The sequence below is a fragment of the Staurois parvus genome, unplaced genomic scaffold (assembly GCF_062004578.1).
Source record: "Staurois parvus isolate SC_StPar_1 unplaced genomic scaffold, SC_StPar_1.0 ptg000176l, whole genome shotgun sequence".
Classification (NCBI taxonomy): Eukaryota; Metazoa; Chordata; class Amphibia; order Anura; family Ranidae; genus Staurois; species Staurois parvus.
In genome coordinates, this window is record NW_028317972.1 from 3,403,659 (window position 1) to 3,425,194 (window position 21,536).

Below are 21,536 nucleotides of genomic sequence, written 5' to 3' on the forward strand. Positions count from 1 at the left end.
TGTAGGGTACAGAGTGATACTGTTAATCTGACTACTTCTCTGTCCAGGCTCCTGACCTACTTTCTATACCATGGCTTCTGCTAATAAAGGCTTGGGGTTAGAATGACAGCGATTTGACTAGCATTTTCAGAAGGACGTCGCAATGCTAGCCTATGCCAGTTTAACCAATTCTGACATACATTTTTTTTTTTTTTTTGCTAGAAAATTACTTAGAACCCCTAAACATTAAATATATATCATATAAGCAGAAGAGGCCTTAGAGAATAAAATTTTTAGTGTTTTGTTTTTTCTTTATGGAACACAATATTTTTACAGCAGTTTTTCAATCCCAAGTTTTTTTGGGGAAAGAAATCACGTTAATGAATATTGGTGCACACAAACACAAAATAATATCCATTTTGATGTAAAAGATGTCATGCTTTAAAATTGCGTGCCCCCATAGAATGGCGACAAACTACGGTACGTGAAATTATCAATAGGCGACTTTTTAAAAGCCTTTACAGGTTACCAGTTTAAAGTTACACAGGTGGTCTGGTACTAAAATGATTGCTCTTGTTCTAATGATCATATATGTTCGCATTTGTGCGTGAGCATGGAGTATTTATTTTTATTATTTATAAAAAAAATTTGTGGACTGTAAATTTTTTTTTTTTTTTTTTTTTGTCAAATTTTTTGCTATCACAAGGATGGAGAACATCCCTTGTGATAGCATGGGCTATGACTGGTCCTCTCTTCTGGCTTCCAAAGCAAACCATTCACCTTGTTGCTTCCAGTTTCCGACTTCACAGAAAAGAGGCAGAAACTTTCATTTCTGCTACTCTTCTCAGTAAATACAACCTGGTTGCATCATTACTGCGCTTCCTGATGGGACTAAAGGTAGGTAAGGGGGGGGGGGGGGCAGGGAACTCCATTCCACCACCTGTTAAAAAGGATCCAGCAGCTGTATAGCCGCTTGAAAAACTGTTACTTGAAAGAGAACCCCACTGGCTCTAAAAAGGAGGAAAAAATAAAACGTACGGGGATAATAGTTGCAGCCTGAACCATGATCACGGTATAACCACCTCAATATGAGGCCCTATTTTTACTTGAGGTGGTTAACATGACAAATTTCCTTTAGTGTGAAGCAACATGCAAACATCCAAATACCCAGATAAATAGTTTATGGAGCTATTTTGCCTGCCAATAGATTTCCATTTCTGTCAATTTTTAGTCCTTAGATTTACAATTTCCTTCCATACAACACAGCCAGGAGGATGATTCCAGTTTCTTAAAGTTAATGAATACAGTGGTGACATGTCCATCCAGTGATTCGACCGTGAAGGTGCATCATTCATCCCTATGCTCTCTCTTCCTGCCAACTTGCTCCTCATTAGCACTTTTGCATGCAGCAAGTCTAATTGACTACTAGAGCTACCTCTCCTTCCCCATCCTGAGAGTTACTATAACGGGGACTGCAAGAGACTAATGCCAAGCCAAATTCAGGTACTTATACTAGTTGAAGTGAAAAAATACATTTAATAATTTATAAATAAATTCCTAGCTGTATTAATTTTGTGTCTGCTTGTAGTTCAGCTGGCCTGATTTAAGAATCCTGGTATCATATTGGTTGGTTTGGTCTACATTTACGTCTGCTTGTAGTTCAGCTGGCCTGAATTAAGAATCCTGGTATCATATTGGTTGGTTTGGTCTACATTTACGTCTGCTTGTAGTTCAGCTGGCCTGAATTAAGAATCCTAGTATCATATTGGTTGGTTTGGTCTACATCTAGCAAATGAATTCCCTGACATTGCTGCAAGCTAAATATGTGTTCTAGCCCTCTTTGACCTAATAGTTTTTGACAGTATAGCTTATGCAGAAGCAGAGCAGGGTAAGTTGCCTTTGATTCAGATCTCCTAAGCTATAATGCACTGATGAGTTAGTGTGGTTGCACACAGATAAAAAAAAAAAATGTATGCCCATACAAGCCAGTGCTTGCTATTTTTTTGTATCTCCACACAAAGGTTATTTCTTGATTCTACAGTACACAAGCAGATTCACAAATGACTGGGTTATAGTAAGGTACCATCAGGTGATTGGACACTGCCAAAAATAAATAAGCTGTGAGGACCCCCTCCCATGCTCCACAATACCCAGTTATTTGGTTGTGTCTTAAAGGATAAGTTCACCTTTTAACACAAAATAAATAAATGCACTTTTTTTGCAGGTTAAAAAAAAATGTGCTGTTATTTTTTTTTGTTTCTGCAGCCTCTAAAACATTGCACCAGAGATCAGCAGATTGCAGATCCTGTAGACCTGTCAGTGGATCTGTGTGCCTGTACATCGTACAGGCAAGCAGATACATATGCACAGGAAGACTCTGAACTACCACAGCAACCACAAACCAAAGCTGCAAAGGCTGACAGAACTTGTAGTGTTTTCATTCACAGAATAAGTGATGTGGGCGGAGCCCCGCATGGGCGTGTTTTTTTAAATGGTGACCGAAAGCGGGAGAGGATTCCCCACGAGCTGTCACATCAGGGGTTACGGGGGCTGGTCCATTTGTAACATGTTATGAAAGGTGAATCTGTCCTTTAAGGTGTTTACTTGCTACCAGTGTTACATTTTACTATATTTCTTCAACCAGCTTTCCTCAATACACTGTGGCCTTAGCAGCATCTTGTGCAGTTTTCAGATTGGTGTTCCACAGGGGGAACCTCAGGGATCATACCTGGACCCTATTGGGGAAGAGATTGCTTTTGGTGCGGAGTCCTGCGTTTAGGTACCTACCTTGGCACTTAGTGCAGCACCTTGGGTTAGCCACGGTGCTCTACAGGTCCTGGGCAGAGATGATCCAAGCTGGCGTGACCCAGTCCCTGAAGATCCCCCTCGCCAAGGGTGTTTGCCCTTTTGATGTGAATGCAGTTGTGACCCTGTGGGATCACTTAAAGGAATTCCAGTGATGCTCATGGCCCCAAACATGGATATATTCTAATCTCTGGCAGATGTTCCATGGCCATTACCAGACCATCCAGATCTACAGTCTGTGAGTCTGGTGTTGCATCCTGTTTCTTAGTCGCTGACTTTGATGGCTTGACTGTTGAAGCTCAAGTCCTGAGTGATGGAGGCCTGGCAAATTCAGTCACCCTGAAGCTTTTAAAGTGTTACTAAAACCACAACAGTAAAATCAGTCTGTATATGCATTAAAGCATGCTTGATATACTCACTGTGGAACCTAAGGGGTTAACCCTCTGCATTGTGTAAAAATGCTGTTTGGTCTTGACTTCTCTGATCCTCCCTTTCTTCCAGTGTCCCCCTCTTATCTCTGATAAAACATATCACGTGTAGACTTTCTGCACATGCTCAGTTTGGTGTGTTTTTTTTTTTTTTTTTCTTTGGCAAGTGCATGTGATCAGCACACGACCAGTCAGCACTGTTCAGACAGTCAGGGGTTCTGTATCCTAGAGCAGAAAGAACTCCTCCCACAAGCCATAACCACTGCTGAACTCGACTGCTCCAACTGCTGATGAGAGAGGAATTTTGCAGTTTGTTTACTAAAATTGTTGCATTTCTGTTTTCTGTGTACTGTTGGAAAACAGCTATAGTGAATGCAGGGTCCTGGGTTTGGTAACATTGAGTGCCAGAAAACTAACTTCTAGAAAAGTCTTTCACTGCACCTGGAAGGCTTATTTTGCCTGGTGTAAACAGCGGAAGGTTAGACTTGCTACTTCTCTATGGGACATATCCTGCTCTGCAGTTGGAACTGAATCAGCGGTTGGCCCGGAGTACGGTCAAGGGCCAAATTTTAGCCTTAACTATTTTTCAATGGCCATTGATATCTCACTCTCTGAAGGTATTTGTGCAGGGGATAGCTCATATGGGTTCCCCACAGACATTCTCTGTGTGACTTAAAGCGGAGCTCCACACAAAAGGGGACTTTCCGCTTTAAGAACTCGTCCCCCTGCTCCTTATTAAGGATTGGCACCTTTGGGGAGCAAGGGGGGTGTTTACCTGATTTTGATAGGCTGTGATCGGAAGCGAAAGTTGTCCTCGTTTCCCGTAGTCGTCTGGGACACAGAAGACTACAGACCATTCACAAGGTACTGCACCACTGCACCACTTGTACATGCACTGTGGGAACCTGGCTGTGAAGCTGCAGGCTGTGCAGTAAGGACACAGCTGGATCAAAGGACAGGTGAGTGTCTTTTTTTTTTTTTTTTTTTTTTTTTTTTTTTTTTTAGCTGCTGACTTTTATATTTTATTTTATTTTTGACATATTGATTAGAGCTCCACTTTAAATTTTATTCTTTTTGTGCTGCCATCTTTTTCATTTGCACCCATTAGGGATATACCCTTGACTGACCTACTTGCGAGGTGTTTTCTGATTTGCTAACCCTTACGAGCCCTTCCTGGTAATTCACAAGTATAAGGTCCTCATTCAGTATCCATTTTACCTAAATTGGGAATATCTTTTCACCTCAATCTAGACATTGTACTTCCATCCTCTAGTCCTCTTCCGAAACACCCTTGAGTGTGATGCTCTGCTTTTTGATGTAGTTTTGAGCAGGAATCAAGGCCATGCAGTGAGGTAGATTGAGACAATTGGACTCCCTCTTTGTGCTTTTGAATGGATCTTGCAGGAGGCTCCTTGTATTTTGTTCCACCGTTTCTAGTTGGACTCATCTAGTTGTGGTTAAGGCCTACTCTAAAGGATGGGGTTCTTCCAGCCAAATGAAGGCTCATTCTATTTGAGCCATTAGTGCATCCTGGGATTTTCAGCATCAAGCTTCTGTGCTGCAGGTTTTTAGGGCTGCCACCTGGTCTTTGGTTCATCCATTTACTAAGTTTTACTGGGTAGATGTTCAGGCCTTGGCAGCTGCTGCTTTTGTCCACATGGTGCTTCAGGTGGTTGTTTGAATTGAGTCTGCCTCTTCTTTTTTGTTTGTTCTGAGGGGTGTGTTGTCTAGTTTTGTTTCTGTTTTTACCCTCCCCTCATTGGTATTGCTTGGGGATGTCCCACACATCTCTCAATCTGCCTTTGTCCTGTATAGTCTAGAAATGGGCTTTTTCACTTACCTGTAAAAAATCTATTTCTTGGAGTACAGAACACAGCCTACCCTCCCCGCTGTGGTCTTGATTGCTTGCTACAGAACTGAGGATTGCTGGGGGCCAGAAGGGTTATATAGTAAAGCTTTTTTATTTTTTTTTTTTGCGCCAGTGTCTAGTCTCTATCTATAATTGAGTCATCTCTGAATTTGTGTGTCTGGTACTGTACTCCAGGAAATGAATTTAAAAAAAAAATTCCATTATTTTCCCTTTATAATGTTACATGGCAATTTTACCTAGACATATTGTTTTGTGTGGGTTTTCTTGTGCACTCATTCATCATGTAAATCTCCCAGGTAAGTTAAAAAAAAATGCACAACAGCGAACTTGTCTTAACCAGAGCTATATATTTGTGTCACTACCCACTGAGTCATTGACCTGTAATGTACTTCTTATAGATTATCAATTTACTAACAACCAGAGTAATCTCCTGTACATAAATGCAACAGCCTGGTAGGTATAAAGAGTATTCCACGTTGCATGCAGATAATCTCATAAAGTCTTTTTATCCTCTAGCATGACTATTTTGGAGCCTTCAAAAGCAAATCAACAATGGAAGATTCTGTATTTCTTGAATGACTAGGCAGAATTGTCCTCATACATGAACCTCACAACAAAAAATTGTTAATATAGCATGAGTATTTTGATTTTGTACTTAATCATCTCAAGGACGAGTGTTCTGTCCTATCTCAAGAAAATGGAAATGAGCACTTCAGTTGGAGAAAATGAGTACCTGAAAAGCACAGAAGTCCAGAGTAAAATAATGTGTCTTCTAAAGGTCTTAGAATAATTGTATGAAGTTTGTACAGTGGAACTCCATTCAATATTACGTCTTAAAAAAAATAACATTAGCTGAAGTGGGAAAGGGTTAGACCCCTATGGAAGCCAGCACACCAGGAATGCATCAGTCAGAATAAACATTACTTGCATGATATACCAACATTGGGGGAGACTGGTGCACTCAGAATCTGGTACACCTGTGCATGGTACAAAGGAAAAGTAATGTTTATAACAATTCTGGGTTTATCCAATAAATATGCAAAACCATTCGGAATTTATATGCAAAAAAATTAAGGACAAGATGGGTATGTGTCCATTGTGTAAATACATTGTACTAGAAGGTATCCTTTCGCATCTCGGAAAGTTGAGAAGTATGGTATATATCAATAGAGCCTGGGTGGGAATGCCCTGGCCTCCGTTGTCTGGTAGGAACAGACATTAAAAGATGGTTGGTGAAGGTACGATCGGTTTGGGTGAGCCTGAGGTATACTACCTGGTGCTTTAGTCTCTGGGCTTGCACTATGGCTTGTGTGTTAGTATGCTGCAGTACCATACATTTTGAATGGCTACACTAAAGTGGGCCATAGAAAGATGGAGGGGAACCTTAGCAGCCCTTTTGCAATCACTGGTTTGCCCAGACATAATTGACATTATTGCAGTAAACAAGTGTGGACCCACTAAGAGAATAACCAGCAGTCCGGGGCAGCAACTTGCAAGAATCAGATTCTTGACAGTGGTTCTGAAAATGCCTGCATGCATTGGCGTTGATTTACTAACACTGGAAAGTGCAAAATCTGCTGCAGTTCTGAATAGAAACCAATTAGCTTCCAGGTTTTATTGTCAAGGCTTAATTGAACAAGCTGAAGTTGGAAGCTGATTGGCTGCTATGCGGAGCTGCACCAGATTTTGCACTCTCCAGTTTTATTAAATTAACCTCAGTGTGTGAGACCAGCAGTAGCTGTTTGAAGCAGCTGTCAGATTTGTGCCTTGTAAGAAAATTAGTAACCAGTACTGTTTGCATGCAACTGCACAGCTGAGCCCTTAGAAGAGAGCCTATGACCAACCCTAGACGTGCAGAGTTTTGGCTGCACACAAACTGGCTGCAACTAATGGGCTAGTTTGTGTGCTACCATAGCACAGATTATTGCTGTATCCTGTGGTGCCGTTTAGCCACCTCTGAACACTGCAAAATATGCACCCTTGACCACCCTTGTGAATGTAGTGTGAGCTAAAGAAGATGCATGTAAACTGGAAGGGGCCAGCAGCACACATATTGATTGTCGGTAGCTGAGTAAGGATGAACTACTTCAGCACACACTGCTACTAGTTTAGTGATGGGCTGTAGTTGGTATGCCAGTTCCATGCCCTCAAGTTCTGCCCTGTCCGATCAGCTGTTTGGCTACCTGCCAGACCCAGTCTTTTGCTGAGTCTCACCCATTTCCTACCTGTCATCAAGACAGAACACCCCCCCCCCCCCAGTAGCAGGCACTACAAACGCTGGAGAGATGCACATTGATGCAGCCTTGAGGGAGGAGGGCGAAGTGGAAGCAACAGCTTGGCCCAAAGTGTCGTAAATTGCATTCAGCATGGTTTCTGTTTTGTCTTGCCTGAGGCTGCCATTTTGCTGAAGCCCAGAGCCCCTGATCAGCAGTAAGGCTTTCAGGAGATCGGCCTCTACATTTTTGGCACTCCACAGAAAAATAGAGAGCAACAGAGTATGTGCAAAGTAGGGTGAGACAATGTATTGTGAAAAATATATAAACAGTAAGTTCTGCCCTGCCCTAAAAGGGTATCAATCTCTATTCAATATATGTGCAAAGTAAAGTTTAATATACAAACATAATGTTCTTTGGATGAGTAATTTGCATGAGAAACTAACACGATGACCATATAAAACCAATAGTTATGTGCAATATCTGTGAAAAAAGTCCATATGCATTTACAAATATTTAAACAGTCCCAAATGTGCTGCTTTATTCGAACAAAGCAAAACAGTGAATTCACTTCTTTTCTATTTCTTCTTTTCTTTCACTGCCACCAATGTGAAAATCCCCCAAGTAATACTAAATAAATTCACCAGAGGCAAATGCTGGTATGTTTAACCACTTGCCCTCCAGAGGATTTACCCCACTTCTTGACCAGGCCATTTTTTGTGTTACGGTTCGTTATGTTAACAATTGTGCAGTCATGCAACACTGCACCCAAATTAAATTTACATCCTTTTTTTTCCCCACAAATTGAGCTTTTTTGGGTGGTACTTGATTGCCTGTGCATTTTTTTATTTTTTGTGTGATTTAAAAAAAAAAAGATTGCCAAATTTGAGAAAAAAAACTATAGTTTTGACTTTTTGCTATTAAACATGTCCAGTAAAAAAAAATGTAATCAAATTTTGTCATAAATTTAGGCAAAAATGTATTCTGCTCCATGTCTTTGCTAAAAAAAAAAGTAATCCCAATCCGTGTTAATTAATTGGTTTACATGAAAGTTATAGCATTTATAAATGGTGGTGTATATATACTGTGCTGAGCACCGCCATCCAAAGCAGTGTGCCCAAACTGACAGGGAGGAGAACTGTTGCTAAAGAAAGCAGTCCTCCCCATTGCAGATGCTTGGTAATCACCGGCTGGGATGTGGTGATTGATAGCCGCAGCTGCAAATGGCAGCTTGGGCAGGGTGTGCACGCAGCTCACACCTGCCCCCTACCTGGAAATGCAAAATCGTGTGTGTGTGTGTGTGTGTGTGTGTGTGTGTGTGTATATATATATATATATATATATATATATATATATATATATGTGATTTTGCACACCCGTGCCACCCTGTTGCAGTATTTCTGCTACAGGGCGGTCGGGAAGTGGTTAAGACCAGCATGCATTGCATTCCCCTCTAGGAGTGATAAACTGAAGATTTGGCTAGATCCTCAATGTATGCTCACGATCATCTGTAATACCATGACCACCAACCAAGGGAAGAGAGAAAAGATCTTGCATAATATAAGTTCCTTAAAAACATTCATCTAACATCATTACACTCACATTGCAGTGTGTCTCCACTGACACAAGCATAAAACTATAAACTGGGCTCGCCCTGATCTGACTCCAAGCGTATGTCAGTGTGCATGGTGCAGGGGTGGACTGAAAACTCATGGGTCCCCTGGGCACTAGGAGATAATGGGGCCCCCTGTGTCCCCACCCACACTCAAGCCCCACCTACATATTGCAGCTCAGCTGCATAGAGCGGACCTTTAAATATCTACTGCAGCATAGCATGTCTGGATGTTCTTGGCTTCTTTCTGCAGAAGCTGCTGGGTACTTCTAGGTTTAAAGATGGCCACCACATGGCAGCCATCTTTATGACACACTCAGGGGTGTGTTATGAAAGAAGCCTGTATGCAAGATCATAATTTGGGGCTTAATGACAAAGAAAAAAGTGCTGCTCAAGCAGCACATGGCAACAAAAATTGGGTGTGGTTGTCAGGGGCTGGTTACATAGATGCCTGAAGATTGGGTTAATTGCCTTGTGTGGCCCTTTGACTCCAACTCGGCTCCTTCCTGTTAGGTTTGCCAAGCCCCCCACAACTTTTTTTTTTTCTTACACAGTAAGGAAACATGGAATATCTTCTGACTGAACACCTACTGAGAACGTGATATATGACAGAAACTCATTAGAAACTAAGAGGGGGAGGGGGGAGAGAGAGGAGGTGAGAAGGGGAAGGAGTGAGAGAGGGGTAGGGGAGAAGGGGGAATGAGTGAGTGGGGGGATTTAGATAACGTGAGTGGGTAAAGGAGAGAGAAGAGGGTAAAGGAGAGAGAAGAGGGTGAAGGAGAGGGGGGGTGACACACAGGTGCTGGGGGTGTGAGAGGTGAAAGAAAAAAAGGGGGTGAAAGAGAGGGGGGGAGGGTGAAAGGGTGAGTGAGAGGATATATATATATATATATATATATATATATATATAGTCCTCTCCATCCAAAAGGCACACATGGGGTTCCCTATTATAAAGTGCAGAGTGGATCCCTCATTTATAAGGCACACAGAAATCCCACTTAGGGCAGAAAGAGTATCCACAATTGTAAAGCACAATAGATCTTAATTCTCAGGTCAGAAAGTTTGTCCCTCCGTACATGGTATACAAAGCCTCCATTCCCAGGTCATACAGGTGGTATACTCAATATAAAATGTACTGAGCTCCCCATCCTGACGGGTCTCTCAAGAGTGCAGCCCCCCATTCACATGACATGACATCCTTCATTATGAGTATGCTGCCCCCACTCAGGATGCACAGGGGCACCCCATTATATATACAGTGCTCCCCCATACACACAGGGTCCCCCACATGTTTTATCACTGTACCCCCCTGTTCCATCACTGTACACATGTTCATTCGCTGTACCTGTTCTGCACATATATTCACAATTGATGGTATACAGCAGGGGTCTCCAAACTATCTAAACAAAGGGCCAGTTTATTGTTCTTCAGACTTTAGGGGTGCCAGACTGTGCCAGCAGGAGTGGCTATTTTCCTAGCAGCAGTGGGAGTAAACATTGTCTCATTCAGTATTAGGGGGGAGTATTAGTGCACCATCACTGGTATCATTGGGCGGAATATGGCCCCAATATTGGTGTCAGTGGGAGAAATGGGGAACTATTTTGTTGGTATCAGTTGGTAGAATAGTGTGTTTTATCAGTGTAAGAAATAGTGCCCCAAGGGCCGGATAATGGCAAGCAAAGAGCCACATCTGGCCCCAGGGCCACAGTTTGGAGACCACTGGTATACAGGGTTTCGTGTAAAACTCTGACAAGAGGGGCTACTGGCTCTTCCCAGCCTTTTTCCAGCAGACATTTAATTCTCTAGGCAGCATATTGTACTTCCCACACAACTTGGACTTTGGAAGGCGGCAGGTGCAGCACTGAGTGACAGGGCAGCAGACCAATCCGCTTCCGCTGCATTCAGGAGAATCAGCAGCCTACCTGCTGGCGGTGCTGCTAAACCTTTGCTGACCCCTGCCCTGAGTTCTTTTGCAGGTTTGGATAGTGTCCTCCTCCACCTTCCCAGGCTCTCTCTTTCCTCTCAGAATCAGACCCAGAGCACGCTTACTTCATCTTTACCACTCCATCCATCCCACCCTGTCCTCTCAGGAGCTTCTAACGGGGCCCCCCTGGCTCCGGGCCCTTGGGCATTGCCCGAGGGCCTGAATGGTCAGTCCGCCCCTGGCGTAGTGATGTCAAGTCTCAGCCCCACCCTACACGTTTCATCATCTGATGTCCTCCAGGGGCGGTAGCTATTTTAAATACTTATTTTATAGAGGCGCACATTTTTATTTTTTTTTAGAGGAGCACATTCTTCACATGGTATTATTATAATTACATACGTACTTTGATAGGGAGGTTTGTGAGTAACCAAAAACGTGGTGTGGCACACTTTATTTCAAGTTTTTTTTGTGAAACAGTATATTACTGGATTACTGGAGGCACTTATTTTTAACGGTTTGCATAGCTATGCCTGCAAAAGGGGCCAGCCTGAAGTGATCTAGCAGGACTTAATTCTCTGACTAAAGTTCCACTTTAAGGTAAAAATGGTCAACTATATATAAGTATCCAAATCTGTCACCACCAAGGGTCCAGGGGCCACACATAGGCATACCTGGGAACTTACTGGATTCCACCCAGCAATACTGGAATTTAGCTTAGTTGCCAAGTTGTTGCTAGGAGAGGAGGAGGAGCTGTGTGGGAGCAAATTGAACCAGGCATGGGTAAGCTTTCCCCATCACTGAACACAAATGATGCTGCCACCACCCCAGGGATACAAGTGAATCAAAGATGCCAGCAATACCATCAGAGAGGTAAGTGTTTGATTGTGTATGCAAGTTATACAGTCATGGCCGAAATTGTTGGCACCCTTGATATTTTTCCTGAAAATCAAGTATTTCACACAAAAAAGGTATTGCATTAACACATGTTTTGCTATACACATGTTTATTCCCTTTGTATGTATTGGAACAAATATAAAACAGAGGCAGAAAAGCAAATATGACATAATGTCACACAAAACCCCAAAAATGGGCTGGACAAAAGTATTGGCACCCTTAACTTAATATTTGGTTGCACACCCTTTGGAAAACATAACTGAAATCAGTCGCTTCCTATAACCATCAATAAGCTTCTGACACCTCTCACCCGGAATTTTGGACCACTCTTCCTTTGCAAACAGCTCCAGGTCTCTCTTATTGGAAGGACACCTTTTCCCAACAGCAATTTTAAGATCTCTCCACAGGTGTTCAATGGGATTTAGATCTGGGCTCATTGCTGGCCACTTCAGAACTCTCCAGCGCTTCTTTGCCATCCATTTCTGAGTGCTTTTTGACATATGTTTGGGGTCATTGTCCTGCTGGAAGACCCAGGATCTTGGACGCAAACCCAGCTTTCTGACACTGGGCCCTACAGTGCGACCCAAAATCCTTTGGTAATCCTCAGATTTCATGATGCCTTGCACACAGTCAAGGCACCCAGTGCCAGAGGCAGCAAAACAACCCCAAAACATCATTGAACCTCCACCATATTTTACCGTAGGTACTGTGTTTTGTTCTTTGTAGGCCTCATTCCGTTTTCGGTAAACAGTAGAATGATGTGCTTTACCGAAAAGCTCTATCTTGGTCTCATCTGTCCACAAGACGTTTTCCCAGAAGGCTTTTGGCTTACTCAAGTACATTTTGGCAAACTGTAGTCTTGCTTTTTTATGTCTCTGTGTCAGCAGTGGGGTCCTCCTGGGTCTCCTGCCATAGCGTTTCATTTCATTTAAATGTCGACGGATAGTTCGCGCTGACACTGATGCTCCCTGAGCCTGCAGGACAGCTTGAATGTCTTTGGAACATGTTTGGGGCTGCTTATCCACCATCCGGACTATTCTGCGTTGCAATCTTTCATCAATTTTCCTCATCCGTCCACGACCAGGGAGATTAGCTACAGTGCCATGGGTTGCAAACTTCTTGATAATGTTGCGCACTGTGGACAAAGGCAAATCTAGTTCTCTGGAGATGGACTTGTAACCTTGAGATTGTTGATATTTTGCCACAATTTTGGTTCTCAGGTCCTCAGACAGTGCTCGTCTCCTCTTTCTGTTGTCCATGCTTAGTGTGGCACAGACAGACACACAATGCAAAGGTTAAGTGAACGTCTCTCCTTTTTATCTGCTTTCAGGTGTGATTTCTATATTGCCCACACCTGTTACTTGCCCCAGGTGAGTTTACAGGAGCATCACATGCTTGTAACATTCTTATTTATCCGCAGTTGTGAAAGGGTGCCAATACTTTTGTCCAGCCCATTTTTGGAGGTTTGTGTGACATTATGTCGAATTTGCTTTCTTTCCTCCCTTTTTTTGTTTTGTCCCAATACACACAAAGGGAATAAACATGTGTATAGCAAAACATGTGTTAATGCAATACGTTTCGTGAGAAATACATGATTTCCTGGAGAAATATCAAGGGTGCCAACAATTTCGGCCATGACTGTATGTATATACAGTATATTGTGTGTATGTAGCGTGCTTTATGTTGTATGTATGTGCATATGTGGTACTGCTGTACTACAACTATATTGCTAAAAGTATTGGGATGTCTGCTTTTACACGCACATGAACTTTAATGGCATCCCAGTCTTAGTCTGTAGGGTTCAATATTGAGTTGGCCCACCCTTTGAAGCTATAACAGCTTCAACTCTTCTGGGAAGGCTGTCCACAAGGTTTAGGAGTGTGTCTATGGGAATGTTTGACCATTCTTCTAGAATTGCATTTGTGAGGTCAGGCACAGATGTCAGATGAGAAGTCTTGGCTTGCAGTCTCCACTCTAATTCATCCCAAAGGTGTTCTATCTGGTTCAGGTCAGGTCTCTGTGCAGGTTAGTCAAGTTCATCCACCCCAAACTCATCCATGTTTTTATGGACCTTGCGCACCGGATTGCCAGATAGAAAAGTGTGATTGGTCACTCCAGAGAACACGTCTCCTCTGCTCTAGAGTTGCTGTTGTTCCCAGTTGCTTCCACTTAGTTATAATATCACTAACAATTAGCCAGGGAATATTTAGTAGCAAGGAAATTTCATGGATGGACTTATTGCACAGGTGGCAACCTATCACAGTACCACGCTTGAAGTCCCTGATAGTGACCCATTCTTTCACAAATGTTTGTAGAAGCAGTCTGCATGCCTAGGTGCTTGGTTTTATACACCTGTGACCATGGAGCTGATTGGAACACCTGAATCCAATTATTTGGAGGGGTGTCCCAATACTTTTGGCAATATAGTGTATGTCTGAGAGGGTGGTGTTGATAAGAATCACAAAAGGTGCTGTCTACTGGGCTGTATGTATTTCTGATTCCTAAACTGTATATGTTACATGCACCTGACCCCTGCATTCTGTGCATTACCCACTCCTGAACCCACACTATGTGACCGCTATACACGTGACATCTTCAGTTTATATGTTACCCATCACAGACCTTTTCACTGTGTATGTTGCCCACCCCAGACTCCTGCACTATGTACAGTCAGGTCCATAAATATTGGGACATGGACACAATTCTAACATTTTTGGCTCTATACACCACCACAATGGATTTGAAATGAAATGAACAAGATGTGCTTTAACTGCAGACTGTCAGCTTTAATTTGAGGGTATTTACATCCAAATCAGGTGAACGGTGTAGGAATTACAACAGTTTACATATGTGCCTCCCACTTGTTAAGGGACCAAAAGTAATGGGACAGAATAATAATCATAAATCAAACTTTCACTTTTTAATACTTGGTTGCAAATCCTTTGCAGTCAATTACAGCCTGAAGTCTGGAACGCATAGACATCACCAGACGCTGGGTTTCATTCCTGGTGATGCTCTGCCAGTCCTCTACTGTAACTGTCTTCAGTTCCTGCTTGTTCTTGGGGCATTTTCCCTTCAGTTTTGTCTTCAGCAAGTGAAATGCATGCTCAATCGGATTCAGGTCAGGTGATTGACTTGGCCATTGCAGAACATTCCACTTCTTTCCCTTAAACTCTTTGGTTGCTTTTGCAGTCTGCTTTGGGTCATTGTCCATCTGCACTGTGAAGTGGCGTCCAATGAGTTGTGAAGCATTTGGCTGAATATGGGCAGATAATATTGCCCGAAACACTTCAGAATTCATCCTGCTGCTTATGTCAGCAGTCACATCATCAATAAATACAAGAGAACCAGTTCCATTGGCAGCCATACATGCCCACGCCATGACACTACCACCACCATGCTTCACTGATGAGGTGGTATGCTTAGGATCATGAGCAGTTCCTTTCCTTCTCCATACTCTTCTCTTCCCATCACTCTGGTACAAGTTGATCTTGGTCTCATCTGTCCATAGGATGTTGTTCCAGAACTGTGAAGGCTTTTTTAGATGTCGTTTGGCAAACTCTAATCTGGCCTTCCTGTTTTTGAGGCTCACCAATGGTTTCCATCTTGTGGTGAACCCTCTGTATTCACTCTGGTGAAGTCTTCTCTTGATTGTTGACTTTGACACACATACACCTACCTCCTAGAGAGTGTTCTTGATCTGGCCAACTGTTGTGAAGGGTGTTTTCTTCACTAGGAAAAGAATTATTCGGTCATCCACCACAATTGTTTTCCGTGGTCTTCCGGGTCTTTTGGTGTTGCTGAGCTCACCGGTGTGTTCCTTCTTTTTAAGAATGTTCCAAACAGTTGTTTTGGCCACGCCTAATGTTTTTGCAATCTCTCTGATGGGTTTGTTTTGTTTTTTCAGCCTAATGATGGCTTGCTTCACTGATAGTGACAGCTCTTTGGGTCTCATCGTGAGAGTTGACAACAACAGATTCCAAATGCAAATAGCAAACTTGAAATGAACTCTGGACCTTTTATCTGCTCGTTGTAATTGGGATAATGAGGGAATAACACACACCTGGCCATGGAACAGCTGAGAAGCCAATTGTCCCATTACTTTTGGTCCCTTAACAAGTGGGAGGCACATATGCAAACTGTTGTAATTCCTACACCGTTCACCTGATTTGGATGTAAATACCCTCAAATTAAAGCTGACAGTCTGCAGTTAAAGCACATCTTGTTCATTTCAAATCCATTGTGGTGGTGTATAGAGCCAAAAATGTTAGAGTTGTGTCCATGTCCCAATATTTATGGACCTGACTGTATGTCACATGCTTCTGACTCCTGCACTTTGTATGTAGGCTCAGTTTTTCAGGCCCCTCCCTATTACACTGCAATGTTTGCCACACCCACCATTCACCATGGCTCATTATATGTGCCCCTATTAGCCACTCCTTAATCCAGACCATTCTGAGGAATTCTGATTTTCAAAAAATAGCAAGGTATGTACTTATGTCAGTGTGATGCCAAATGAATACGGAATTATTCACTGAGCTGTTCAGCTCTTTCAGCCATGGTGGCTGGGCGCACTTGAAGGGCCTCAGCAAAAACACTCAGTGAGTGTTACTCACTTTTGGCCACTTGAGGGCAGCAATGGATCCTAAACTAATAGAGTTGAGATTTGAACTAGTAATGAGAATTGAAACATTACATAACATGAAATTTGCCAGCAAATTAGACTTAGCCAGAGTAGTTATAGCAACTTCCAAAATCATACTATACATAAGAAAAACAAATAAATGCAGCTTTGAATCAAGCTTTTTTTTTTAAAAAAAAAATGCAAATAAAAAGTGAGCTCCCACACCCCTGACCCTTTGCACTGACTTTGTTGCTCTTTAAAAACTGAAACCAGAGGCTTCCTGTACAGCAAACAGTTAATACCTGTCCTGCTGCCCACACCACCAGTATCTACAGAACAGAAGAGAAAAGCTTGCTGAAACATGTTTAACTTCTGGCACACTTCCAGGAGGCCGGGTCCCTCGCTGCACTCTGTGGTTCCTATTTTTCACCCTAGGCAAGACCAGCTACTTGCGCCCCCCCAAAAAAAAGATAAAACTTTTTAAAAAACATAATAAATCAACAAAACATGAAACTGCTAAATTTCTTTAATTTACAAAAAGAAGTGCCATAAGATGCCACCAGCACTAATATTAGGGCTTGTTCACACTTGACTACATTTCTAACTCTTTACAAAAGCTTCTATAGCATTAGTATGGGCGTTAGACAGGCGTTAATGAGCTTTAGTATGGGCATTAGACAGGCGTTAATGAGCTTTAGTATGGGCATTAGACAGGCGTTAATGAGCTTTAGTATGGGCATTAGACAGGGGTTAATGAGCTTCAGTATGGGCATTAGCGAGCTTTGGTATGGGCATTAGACAGGTGTTAATAAGCTTTAGTATGGGTGGTAGACAGACGTTAATGAGCTTTAGTGTGGGCGTTAATGAGCTTCAGTATGGGCGGTAGACAGACGTTAATGAGCTTTAGTATGGACAGTAATGTGCTTTCGTATAGGAGTTAGACAGGCGTTAATGAGCTGTAGTATGGGCAGCAGACAGACGGTAATGAGCTTTAGTATGGGTGGTAGACTGGCCTTTTTCAAGCGTTAAAAACGCTTTCCAAACGCCCTATGCATGGTTTTGATGCATTTTACAAGCGTTTTGCAAATGTTAAAAACGCTCCACAAACGCCTTTTTTTTTTTTTGTAGGAAGTGACATAAAAGTGACATATGAGGAAATAAGCAATTTGAGGTCTGGTTTGTCATGGTGAATGTTTCCTGTGCATTCTCCATCAGGAAGGCAGCAGCATGGATTCCTTTACCATGCTTTATCTCATGTTTGGCCTCCTGCAGATGATGCTGATGTATGAGCAAGTGGCTGAGCAGAGGAAGAGGAGAAGGGACATCCAGGCGCTATTGGGTACATCCAATTGTCTCTCAGAGATATTCTAATGTGCACTTTCATGTCCTGTATCATGATTTATGCACCTACCCTTAGAAGTTTTACGACTATGCCCACATGAGAATCACATTCTTTGATGCACTGCTGGAGATTCTTAGACCCTGGTTGATCTGCAGCAGAAAAAAACTGAGGCTTCCAGTGTCTCCAGAAGAACGTATCTTAGTCACGCTGTGGTAAGTAATCCAAGGTACCACAGTTGTGTACACATTGCTGTATTTTCTGCCATGTACAAGATTAATGTTCAATGTATCAAAAGTGGACAAGCCAGAATTACTAGCAGCTGTGCTTGGCCAAAAATCAGCAGTACTGAGCAACCTAATTTTTGACCATATACAGCTGCTACAGCTTTGATGACCCCTGCCCCACACATACACTGAATTCCCTACTGTATATATGATAAAAACATAAAGGAATTTGAATTACTAATGACATTTATTTTTAACAGATTTTTGGCAACTGGAGAATCCTTCTCTTCCCTCCACTTCCATTACCTTCTGGGCAAAGCCACAATCCACAACATAGTTCATGAGACATGTGATGCAATATGGAACGTACTAAAGGGAATCCTAATGCCAGAACCAACAGAGGATTGATGGTTGGAAATCAGCAATGAATTCAAGAAAAACAGCAACTTTCCTCACTGCATTGGAGCAGTGGATGGCAAACCCATACACAAATGCCCCCAAACAGTGGCTCCAAGTATTTCAACTATAAAAAGTATTTCTCCATTGTCCTGATGGCCATTGCTGATAGCAACTACAATTTAGTTGCAATTGATGTTGGTACTTATGGAAGCTCTGCAGACTCTCAAGTGTTTCGCAATTCAACCATGGGAAGAAGGATAATGGAAGGAAGGTTCAACATACCATCCCCTCGGCATATAACAGAATGGACAGCACATACCAAATGTGCTAGTGGCTGATGAGGCATTTTCACTGTCTAGTTCACTAATGAAACCATATCCTAAAAGAGGCCTGGATTTGAAGAAGAAAGTATTTAATTATCGGCTAACACAAGCTAGATGATTTGTGGAGTGCGCCTTTGGCAAATTAACAAGTGAAAAATCTTTAGAGGTGCAATGGAATTAAATCCCGCTAATGTTGACACTATTGTTAAAAGTTCCTGTGCCACTCTACAATTTTGTCCGTCAAAGAGAGGGGATTAATTTGGATGAACCACTTGTGCATGATCTGCAAGGTGTTGATTGGCATAGTGCAGGAGGTACCCACCAGGCGTCCAATATCAGGGAGGAGTTTGCCAATTATTTCATGTCACCAGAGGGAGAAGTCCCATGGCAATATTCAAAAGTGTAAAACATTACTTGTCTCTACTCAGCTACTGAAATAGTTTTGTCAAGTTGTTTAAAGTGTTACTAAGCCCACAACAGTACAATCAGTCTGTGTATGCAGTAAAGCATGCTTGTATACTCACTGTGGAACCTAAGGGGTTAATCCTCTGCATTGTGTAAAAAAGCCCTTTGATCCTTTCTTCTTTGTTCCTCCCCTTTTTTAAGCGACCGCCTCTTATCTCCTGATAAGACAGACTGAACCTTAGGCATTTTGCACATGCTCAGTTTGGTGTGTATTGTTAGAGAGGTTTGTTTTTTTGTTTTGTTTTTTTCTTGTGAGAGTGTATGTGATCAGCACAGGGCCAATCAGTACTGTCCAGACAGAGGGTCAGGGGTCTTGCAGCCTCATATAACAATCAGGGGAGAATGAAAACTCCTCCTACAAGCTTTAGCTAGTCATTGGCTGAACACTGATAGAAATCACAAGATTGCTCTACTTGCTGATGACCAGCTTCCAGGTTTTATTGCCAAAACGTAATTTGAACAAGCTGAAGTTTGAAGCAGATTGGCTACCATGCACAGCTGCGCCAGATGCTGAGTGAACCAGCTTTAGGAAACCGCCACCCAATTTTTTTTTCCTCTTCGCTACAACAATTTTCATCTGCTCTAGGCATAGTACTACTACACATAGTGCTATTAGACATAGTATCATTTATACAAAAATATATGTTCAAATAGTGCAAAATATTACAAACATTTTTGTTGTTACAAAACATAGAAGACAATTTTTTAAAATGTAGACCCGTATGCTCTAAATGCATAATAACATCAACTTATCACTTATATGTGGAAATTTTTCTTCAAGCGTGCCACTATTTAGACATTTGTACAATCTTGGAATTGGCGCAAAGTACAAGTACAGAAAAAATAAAAATAAAAAAATTTTAAAAACCAAAAATAGTTGTAGTTTTTTTGTTGTTTTCGAGTTACTGTTCTACTGTTACGATTTTATTGTTAACTATCGCTGTTTTCTATGCAGAAATGCCATTCAGCTGCAGCACCGACCTGTTTATTCTGACAGCAACAGAGTCTTGCTCTCAGAATATACATAAGCAAGTGTGTGCAGCGCTGTTGGATGAGATTTTTCATCTGCAGTTAAAAAAGAGCATATATGCCGAAGCATGGGGTCCTGGGGTGGCCAGTGGGCGGATGGCCCCTGTGCTTCGGTATATATTTAAAAAAGAATTTGGGGGAAGAGACTTCTGCGTCCACCGATGTGAATAGAGAATGACAAAATAAGAACATTTAATGTGTGCCCACCATTAGAAGTGGGTGGATGCAGGGCGGTATATTCTAATAGGGCTCTAACATAGGACCCTAAATAATGGATAGTAAACATAATAATAATCCAAAAATAGTCACACATGATCATGATTGTGAACTAATGAAGAAAATCCCTTCATAAATACTTGGCTTAAAATTAATGAGCCATGATATTATTCTCTTAATAGATGATAAAAAGGTGATATAAAACATGAAGAGAGTAATGATAATGATCTCCATTTCTAATGAAGTATTTATTTATTTATCCGAGCGATCAAGTTAATAACAGACATCATGCAGGCTATGTGTTCATATATTTATCATTCATTATATATATTCTTTAGACAATATATATATTTGTCTAAATACACACACACACACACACACACACACACACACACACACACACACACACACACACACACACACACACACACACACACACACACACACACCTCAAAAAATTAGAATATCGTGCAAAAGTTCATTTATTTCAGTAATGCAACTTAAAAGGTGAAACTAATATATGAGATAGACTCATTACATGCAAAGCAAGATAGTTCAAGCCATGATTTGTCATAATTGTGATGATTATGGCTTACAGCTCAAGAAAACCCCAAATCCACTATCTCAGAAAATTAGAATATTGTGAAAAGGTGCAATATTCTAGGCTCAAAGTGTCCCACTCTAATCAGCTAATTAAGCCATAACACCTGCAAAGGGTTCTTGAGCCTTTAAATTGTCTCTCAGTCTGGTTCTGTAGGAATCACAATCATGGGAAAGACTGCTGACCTGACAGTTGTGCAGAAAACCATCATTGACACCCTCCATAAGGAGGGAAAGCCTCAAAAGGTAATTGCAAAAGAAGTTGGATGTTCCCAAAGTGCTGTATCAAAGCACATTAATAGAAAGTTATGTGGAAGGGAAAAGTGTGGAAGAAAAAGGTGCACAAGCAGCCGGGATGACCGCAGCCTGGAGAGGATTGTCAGGAAAAGGCCATTCAAAAGTGTTGGGGACTTTCACAAGGAGTGGACTGAGGCTGGAGTCAGTGCATCAAGAGCCACCACACACAGACAGATCCTGGACATGGGCTTCAAATGTCGTATTCCTCTTGTCAAACCAATCCTGAACAACAAACAACGTCAGAAGCGTCTTATCTGGGCTAAAGAAAAACAGACCTGGTCTGTTGCTCAGT

General features: G+C 41.9%; 1 pseudogene; it reads left to right on the top strand.

The window, feature by feature from the left end:
• Positions 1 to 717: 717 nt before the first annotated feature.
• On the top strand, positions 718 to 19,970 carry LOC149462351 (uncharacterized; annotated as a pseudogene).
• The last annotated feature ends 1,566 nt before the right edge of the window (positions 19,971 to 21,536 follow it).